Here is a 7,735-nt window from a genome sequence, read left to right on the forward strand (position 1 = left end):
TGGGGTATCCAGAAAAGCTCAGGGAGGATTTGGGAGCCTGAAGCCCCTTCCCGGCTGTGTGTCCCCAAGGATGTCCCCTGGACCCTCAGGTGTGGCCGTTCCCGTGCCATTCCCTAAAATCCCCGTCAGCCACCACGGTGCCTCTGGGCCGCTCATTTTCCAGGTGAAATCCCAATCCCGGTGTTATTTTTGGAGGCTTTGCTCACATCCCGGAGCTTTACAGAGGCTGATTCACAGGGTGCGAAAAAATCCCAAATAAACCCCATTTGGGGCTGTCCCGTTAAATCCTGGGCTCTGCAACGGCGCCACGGGAATGGAAAATTCCTGTAAGAGCCATTGCGGGGGGAAAATAAATAAAAAATAGGGATTGGGAAAGGACTGGAGGCTGTTTCCAGCCTTCAGCCCGAATTCCAACACCTCGGGATGGCGGTTGCTCATTCCTGCTCTGCCAAACGCGGCACCACGGCACAGTGGGGTCGTTACTGGGGCTGGGACGGGCAGGAAACCGGGATGGGAGCCCCTTCCCACCTGGAATGCCGAGCCCCCGCTGCAGGCAGGGATTGCGGCTGCAGGGAGGGGGATGGGAATTGCCCAGCTCTGGAAATGGGGAAAGGGAGGGATTTGGGGCTCCGGTGCTGTCGCCATCCAGGGAAGGATTCCCGAGCTGCTCCCAGCAGGATGGGGTTTGTCCCTGCTGAAGGCTGAGGGCTGGGATATCCATCCAGCTGCTCAATTCCCCAGGGGATGAAGCCCTTGGAGCAGAGGTTTCTGAGGGAAGCAGGGTCATAAACACACATCCCAAACCCAAAGAGAGGGATATTCCCTGGAATTCGGGCCAGCAGGACATCTCTGGGTTTGCTGGCACAAAACCTGGAGCACATCCAGCTTGTGGGGCTGGGGAATTTTTCTGGGAGCCTCCTGGGCTTTGGAATTTTTCTGTGGCTGGGGATGGCTCCAAGGACAGTGTGGGGACATCCAAACCCTGCCTGCTGCTCCAGGGATGGATCCATGGAGGCCCGGCCTCCAGATAAAAACATCCAGATCTCCTTTGGCAGCAGCCCTGCCAAATCTGTCCCTCCAGGCACTTCCAGGAATCCATCTGGGAAGGAGCTGGGAGGGAGGGACCCCGAGCCAAGGGTCTGGGATGCTCCCACTTCCCAGTGTGGGAGGGGATGGATCCCACAGCTGGAACAGCGGCTCCCGCTCGCTGGGGACACTGGGGGGATGTGGGGTGACAGCGGCTTGGCCAAAATCATGGAATGGTTTGGGTTGGAAGGGACCTTAAATCCCACCCAGTGCCACCCCTGCCATGGACAGGGACACCTCCCCCTGTCCCAGGCTGCTCCAGCCCCAATGTCCAGCCTGGCCTTGGGCACTGCCAGGGATCCAGGGGCAGCCCCAGCTGCTCTGGCAATTCCATGCCAGCCCCTGCCCACCCTGCCAGGGAACAATTCCTTCCCAAGATCCCATCCAGCCCTGCCCTCTGGCACTGGGAAGCCATTGCCTGGCTCCTGGCCCTGAATCCCTTGTCCCCAGTCCCTCTGCAGCTCTCCTGGAGCCCCTTTAGGCCCTGCAAGGGGCTCGCAGCTCTCCCTGGAGCCTTCTCTGCTCCAGGTGAACATTCCCAGGCTGCACTGGGATCATCCAGGCTGTACTGGGATGGTCCATGGCTGCACTGGGATCATTCAGGCTCCTCAGCATTGCTGCCGTTGCCATGGAAACCATTCCTTAACCCCCACCCTGATGGGACCAGGACCAGGCAGAACCTTCTCCCTCCATTCCAGACCCCGGAGCTGTCGGCACCAAGAACTCAGGCCAGGCCCTGGGCAGACAATGTTTAAATGACTTTATTTTTTATCTTTTCCTCATTTTATAAATGGGCACAGCACAGAAAGAATTAAAAAAAATAGACAGTACCATTACAGTGCTAGATCCATTGGCAAAGATTATTTTTTAGAGTCTTTTTTTTGTCTTTTTTTTTGTTTTTTTTTTGTCACTGTTTTTAAAGTTTTGGCCATTGAGTAAGAACAAAAACAATTAACAAACATTTTCGATTTTCCTTTCTTGGAACAGACACTATGAAGCCATTTCAGTACTAAACTCTAGGAGAGTTATGTACAAAAAAATGTTCTGTTTAAGATATGTCTCCTATTAAAAATATTTACATGCATTTTTCTTCCCTCCCGGATCCATTGAAAAGTCCAACACTTGAAGTATTCCAGATTTTTGCTTTTTTTTTTTTTTGTTCTCCTATTGGGATTGGAAATCAGCTCCAAAAAAAAAAAAAAAGAAACAAACTGAAGTTGGAATTATTTCAATCTTCTGGAAAGGGAGATTTTTATTTTTATTTTTTAAATTATTTTTGGATGTTTATCGCTGGATTTGTTTTTGTCTTTTTTTAAAATTATTTTTATTTTTAATTTATACAAGAAGGTTGGATGTTTATTTACAGGGTGAGGGTTCATCCTGGAGATGCGGTGGTGAGAGGGAAGGGGGGGATTTTAAAAAGTTTTCCTATCAAACTGCAATGGATTCTTGTTTTTGGGAGTCTGGGTTGATTGTCAGCAGGGCTGGGGTGACTCCGGCCAGGGGGGGACCCACAGCAGGAGGAATTCCTGCAGGAAAAATCCCTGCCGCCCTGGAGGCTTTAGGAGAAGCGCTGGAATGTGGGGTGTGAAAGAAAAATCGGCTTTTTCTTTTTTTTTAACCCAAAAATGGAAATAATGGGAAAAATAAAAATAGGAATAAAAAGTTTGGGCGCTCCGGACTGAGGCTCCTGCGCAGCCACGGGGGGGCTGCAGGCACCAGCACTGGGGGCTGCTCCGGAGCTCGCGGGGATTTGGATCCATCCCGGGATCCCTTCCCAGGATCCCATCCCGGGATCTGCTCCGGCCCCGGCAAAAGGCTCCCGATCCCCACCCCGGCTCATCCCAACCCACCGGGACCCGGATCGGGATCGGGATCGGGTGGATGTGAAGGGCAGGGAGGGGAGGGAGGAGCTGCAGGAATTTGTGAGGTGGAATCCCGCATCCTTTGGGACAGGGAAGGAGGCTGAATCCCAAATACCTTGGGACAAGAATCCCACATCCCTTGGGACAAGGGCCAAGGCTGAATCCCACATCCCTTGGGACAACAGCTGAGGGGGAATCCCGCATCCCTCGGGACAGGGAATGAGGGGGAATCCCGCATACCTTGGGAGCGGGGCCAAGGACAAATCCCACATCCCTTGGGATGGGAAATGAGGCCAAACCGCACACATCCTTTAGGACAGGGAAGGAGGCTGAATCCCACATCCCCTGGGACAGGGGCTGAGGGTTGTAGAGCCCAACACGTGGTGCTGGAGGATAAATCCTCCTCCTTTTCCTCTTTTTCCTCCTCCTTTTCCTCTTTTTCCTCTTCCTTTCTCTCTTTTTCCTCTTCCCCCTCCCCCTCCTCCTCAGGAGCGGAGCCGCCCCGGCCCCGTGCCCGTCTGTACATCTCTGCCTATACATTAATTACAGACACCTATATACACACCCAGACACCCCACAGCCCACCCCTGCTCCCACAGCCCCATCCCCGCTCCCGAGGAACCCGAGGAGCTCATTCCCATCAAACCTTCCAGGGCTGAAAGCTCAGCGTCACTTCAGAGCCTGGAAGAAAACCTTGGAGCCCGGGAAAAATCATGGCAAGGGTGGTTGAGGGGGGGAAAAGGGAATTAAAGATTCCATTCCTGTTCTCAGCTGAGGGGTTTGTCCCTGTGGAAGCCTCCAAGCTGGGGATTCATGGCAGGGAGAGCTCGGAATTCTGGAGCTGAAGGTGGAGGTGAGGCAAAGGAGCTCCCAGACAGGGATTGTCAGGGAAACTGGGGAGGGAATGGGGAAATTCCAGGCAAACCAGCCCATCCTGGCACTCACCCAGCCCAGAGCCATCCCCTTCCCTGCAGCCGGATCCCCCAGCACGGCTTGGTTTGGAAAAATCCAAACCCAGAGAGATTTTTGGTGGAAAGGGGCAATTCCCATCCCACGCAGGGACCTGGTGCTTTCTGTGGAAAGATCCGAAATCAGAGAGGTTTTTAGACAACTCCCAGCCCTGCAAAACCCACCCAGGGCTGGTCCTGCTGCTGCTGGGCCCCTTCCACGTCCTGCCCTTCCCATCCCTTCCCTGCCCTTCCCAAACTCCCCATTCCAGCCCTGCTCTGGGCTCTCCGCTCTTCCCTTCCCTTTGATCCCCTCCTCCTGCCTTCTCCTGATGGATGTGGCCCAGGAATCCCTGGATATTCTCCTGGTGGATATTCTCTCAGCAGGGAGAGCCCCGAGGCCGGCACAGCTGGCAGAGCAGCCCACACCACCCCGCAATTCCAGAATCTCCTAAAATTATCCAGCTGGAACAGGCAGGAGTCTCCCCGCGGCTCCGGTGCGTCACACGCATGCGGGAACGCGGAAAAGAAACGGAAGAGCCGTGGAAAATCCCTCGGGGAGCACAGCTGGAAGGAGCAGCACATCTGGGCACTGCTCCAGCTGTTCCTGGCTGGGATCACCACGAGGGATCGGAATCTGATCGGAATTTGGGCAGAGGGAGCGAGGCCGGACTTGGCTTGGGGAAGGGAAGACGCTGGAGACGCTTCTGCTCGCGCCAGAGTTAATTTTCCCAAAAATCTGCTCTGCAGCCAGACCAGCAGCCGGGGGATGGCTCCTCCTGTGTCCCTCCCCATGGAGCTTCCTCGCCTCTTCCCCACCAGGAATCCCTGAAAAGCCCCGGAGCAGGAGCTGCTGGAGGGAGGAGCTGCCTCCACCTGCACCAGGCAGCCCCTCGGGCTTTCCCCCGTGCCCGTGGCTCTGCTCACGGAGAGATGATATTATCCACCAATTGTTTTGTGAGATGGGCTGTCCCAAAAAACCCTGCCCAAGTTCTGCTCCATCCCAGCTCCGTGGGGGGAGGCACCGGATCACTTCCACCAGCACGAAGCCTTTTTCCCTCCAAGAACCAACTCCAACAGCCCCCGTGGAGCTGAGGTGACACGAGGGCTGTGACATCATTAACACCACAAAAGGCGGCTCCAGGCCCCAAAACATTCTCCTGGAGCTCTCATCCCTTTCCAGGCGGAGCACAAACACATGGAAACAGGAGATATTTTTGATTATTCAATCGCTTCTGATTAGCAGTTTAATTACTTTCACCTATTTTTTTCCGTGTGTTTATCTCATGTTTTAATTACTGCCAAAGTCCTGCCCAGGCTCCTCTCGCCCTCCCACCTCCAGCTTTCCTCGCTCCCGAAGCTGTGACGGATTTAAGTGCCGGGATTACAACTTAACACCAGCTGAGAGGGACGAGGTTAAGCTTGAGTGAAGAAAAAAATTGCATTATGGAAGTTCAGACTATTAAATAGGGGGAAAAATGGAATGAAGAAGATTAAGGAGGCAGCTCTGAAAGGCAGCATTAAAAAGATTAAGCTGGGAGGTTTTTTTTTTTTTAAAGCAAGCTCCAAAGATTAAATCCGGGTTGTTCCAAAAGATGGGGATTTGGGGGTGGCCTTGATTTATGCCACTCCCCTGTGTGTGATCCCAACAGGGCCAAAAACCTCTAAATCACCAAACCCAGGAGTCCAAACTCCTTCTGGAGCAGCACAAAGTGGCACTGGGTTGGCGCCAGGCTCCTTCTGAGTGTGTTCCATCTTTTGGAGCATCCTCATCCTTCATCCTCACCCTCGTCCTTCATCCTCACCCTCGTCCTTCATCCTCACCCTCATCCTCCCTCTGGGATGAACATGGAAATGGTCCCTCCCAGCACCACCACCCCAAACACCCAACAGGGCCTTTTCCAAGCTCCAAGAACCTAAACCATGAGGATTTTGAGCCTGAAAGCTCAAAAATGAGGATTTAGGGTTTCGAGGATTTGATCCACACATGGGGCTCTGTTCCCTACCCCACAGTGAAGCCAGCTCATCATTTTGGGTTGTACCCCAGGGAAAGGCAGCCCAAACCTCCCATGTTCCCAACCTCAAATCCCACCCGAGCATCCCAGTGCAATGAGAAATCCCAGGGCTTTCATTTCCTTCCATACCTCTGTAACTGTGGGGGTGTGGCAGTGGAGATAAATATTTATCGTTATTTGAAATATTCATTTGCCCTCTCAAATCCTTTCTGCCGTCTTGTAACCCCCACCAGGGCTACAAAACCTTAACCCCCCCAGTTCTGGCCCTCAGGGGCCAAAGCATCCCTGGCTCCGGGAAGGTTAATTCCCAAAGCAACAGAGTCAAAACAACCATTTTTTCCCCCAAATTTTCCCATTTAAATTGCTCCAAGAGCAAATCCAAAGTGTCCATGGGACCCCATCGAGATCACAACCATGGTGACAACAAAACTCCACAAACAGGTCTCCAGCTAATTAAGAGCCACCTCATTGAAATACCTTAATTGAAATACCTCAGTTGAAATATCTTAATTGAAATATCTTAATTGAAATACCTCAATTGAAATATCTTAATTGAAATATCTTAATTAAATCTCCTTGCAGAGCTTGCTCTGGAAAATCCGGCCTTTCCCGAAGGCACCGGAGGGTCGGGACCTGCACCCTGGGCAGCCTCAGAGGGGAGCCCTGGGGGTGCCAGGGTCGGGTTCTCTCCGGCGCCGCGGGTTGTGCTGGGATTTAAACACCAACGAAGGAAAACCGTCAGTCCTGGGGATTCAGACAACAAAGGAAAACCATCAGTCCTGGGTCTTTCCAACGACTTTGGGATCTTCCCTATGATCCAATCAACCCTGGGGCTGAGCCATGGCTCTGCCTCCTCTTCCTCACCGCTGGAGCCGGCGGGATCCCTGCCGGACCCTGAGGGGACAGGGCTCATCCCTGCTTGGGTTTCAGTCCTTAGGCTGCATCCCAGGCCGTGCAGAGCTCTGTTATCCCCTCTGGAAGAGCAAGGGGAGGATTCAGCTCCTCCATTCCCATCTCCTCCCCAAGGAACGTCCCGCAAAGCCGAGCCTTAGTGGTCACAGTGAAAACCCAGCCCAAGCCAAGCCCCGTTCCGGCCAAACCCTTCAGGCATGGATCCAAGGGATTCCAGGGGCGGCGGGATGGCAGCAGCCTGGGATGCCCCAGTGCAGCTCCACAAGCTCTCCGGAACGTCCATCCAAAGGGATCATTCCCAGCGTTTGTGTTTATTTCCTTTTTCCCCACTCCAAGAGCAAAGCGCCAGGTGTTCCAGCCCCTCGTGCTTTTCCCGAGCTTCCTGGAGCATTGGAGAGCTGTGTTCTGTCTTCCAGCAGAAGGGGATTCCTGCAGAGCGACCGACCCCATTCCCAAAGAAACCCAAAAAGCAAAGACAAGACAGAGGGAAGGAAATCTCCCTCCTTTATGGATGGAAAAAAACCGGGACATAAATCCAAAGCAGCCCCGCTGCGCCCCAGGGCTGGCAGGAGATGTCCGCATCCCAGAGTTTGTGGTGGTGGTGGTGGGAAAAGTCCAGTTGAGCTCCAGGCACCGTGGGCAGCCCATCCCGTGTTCTCCAGGGCATTCCCAGGCACGGCCACCCTGGCATCGGCTCCTTGGCATCGGCCCCGTGTCCCGTCCCTCCCGCCAGCAGAAAGGCCAGCGGTGCTCAGTGTGACCCCAGCGCTGCTCGGTGTGACCTCAGCGCTGCTCGGTGTGACCCTGGCGCTGCTCGGTGCCACCTCAGCGCTGCTCGGTGTGACCCCAGCGGTGCTCGGTGTGACCTCAGCGCTGCTCGGTGTGACCCCGGCGCTGCTCGGTGTGACCC

At 54.1% G+C, this 7,735-nt stretch overlaps 1 long non-coding RNA gene across 2 annotated transcripts in view; it reads right to left on the reverse strand.

Moving 5' to 3' along the window:
- Nucleotides 1-5,110: 5,110 nt before the first annotated feature.
- Nucleotides 5,111-7,735, reverse strand: part of LOC121661582 — a 2,965-nt gene continuing 340 nt past the window's right edge. Inside the window, exon 2 of one of the 2 annotated variants that reach the window (XR_006015035.1) lies at nt 5,111-7,607. This is a non-coding gene — a long non-coding RNA (uncharacterized LOC121661582). Of the gene's footprint in view, nt 7,692-7,735 lie in introns of both variants that reach the window. The other variant, XR_006015034.1, reaches the window with a different exon arrangement.

Source organism: Corvus kubaryi, unplaced genomic scaffold (assembly GCF_017639235.1).
Source record: "Corvus kubaryi isolate FWS band 111438036 unplaced genomic scaffold, C.kubaryi_AGA036_p1.0 37179, whole genome shotgun sequence".
Taxonomy (NCBI): domain Eukaryota; kingdom Metazoa; phylum Chordata; class Aves; order Passeriformes; family Corvidae; genus Corvus; species Corvus kubaryi.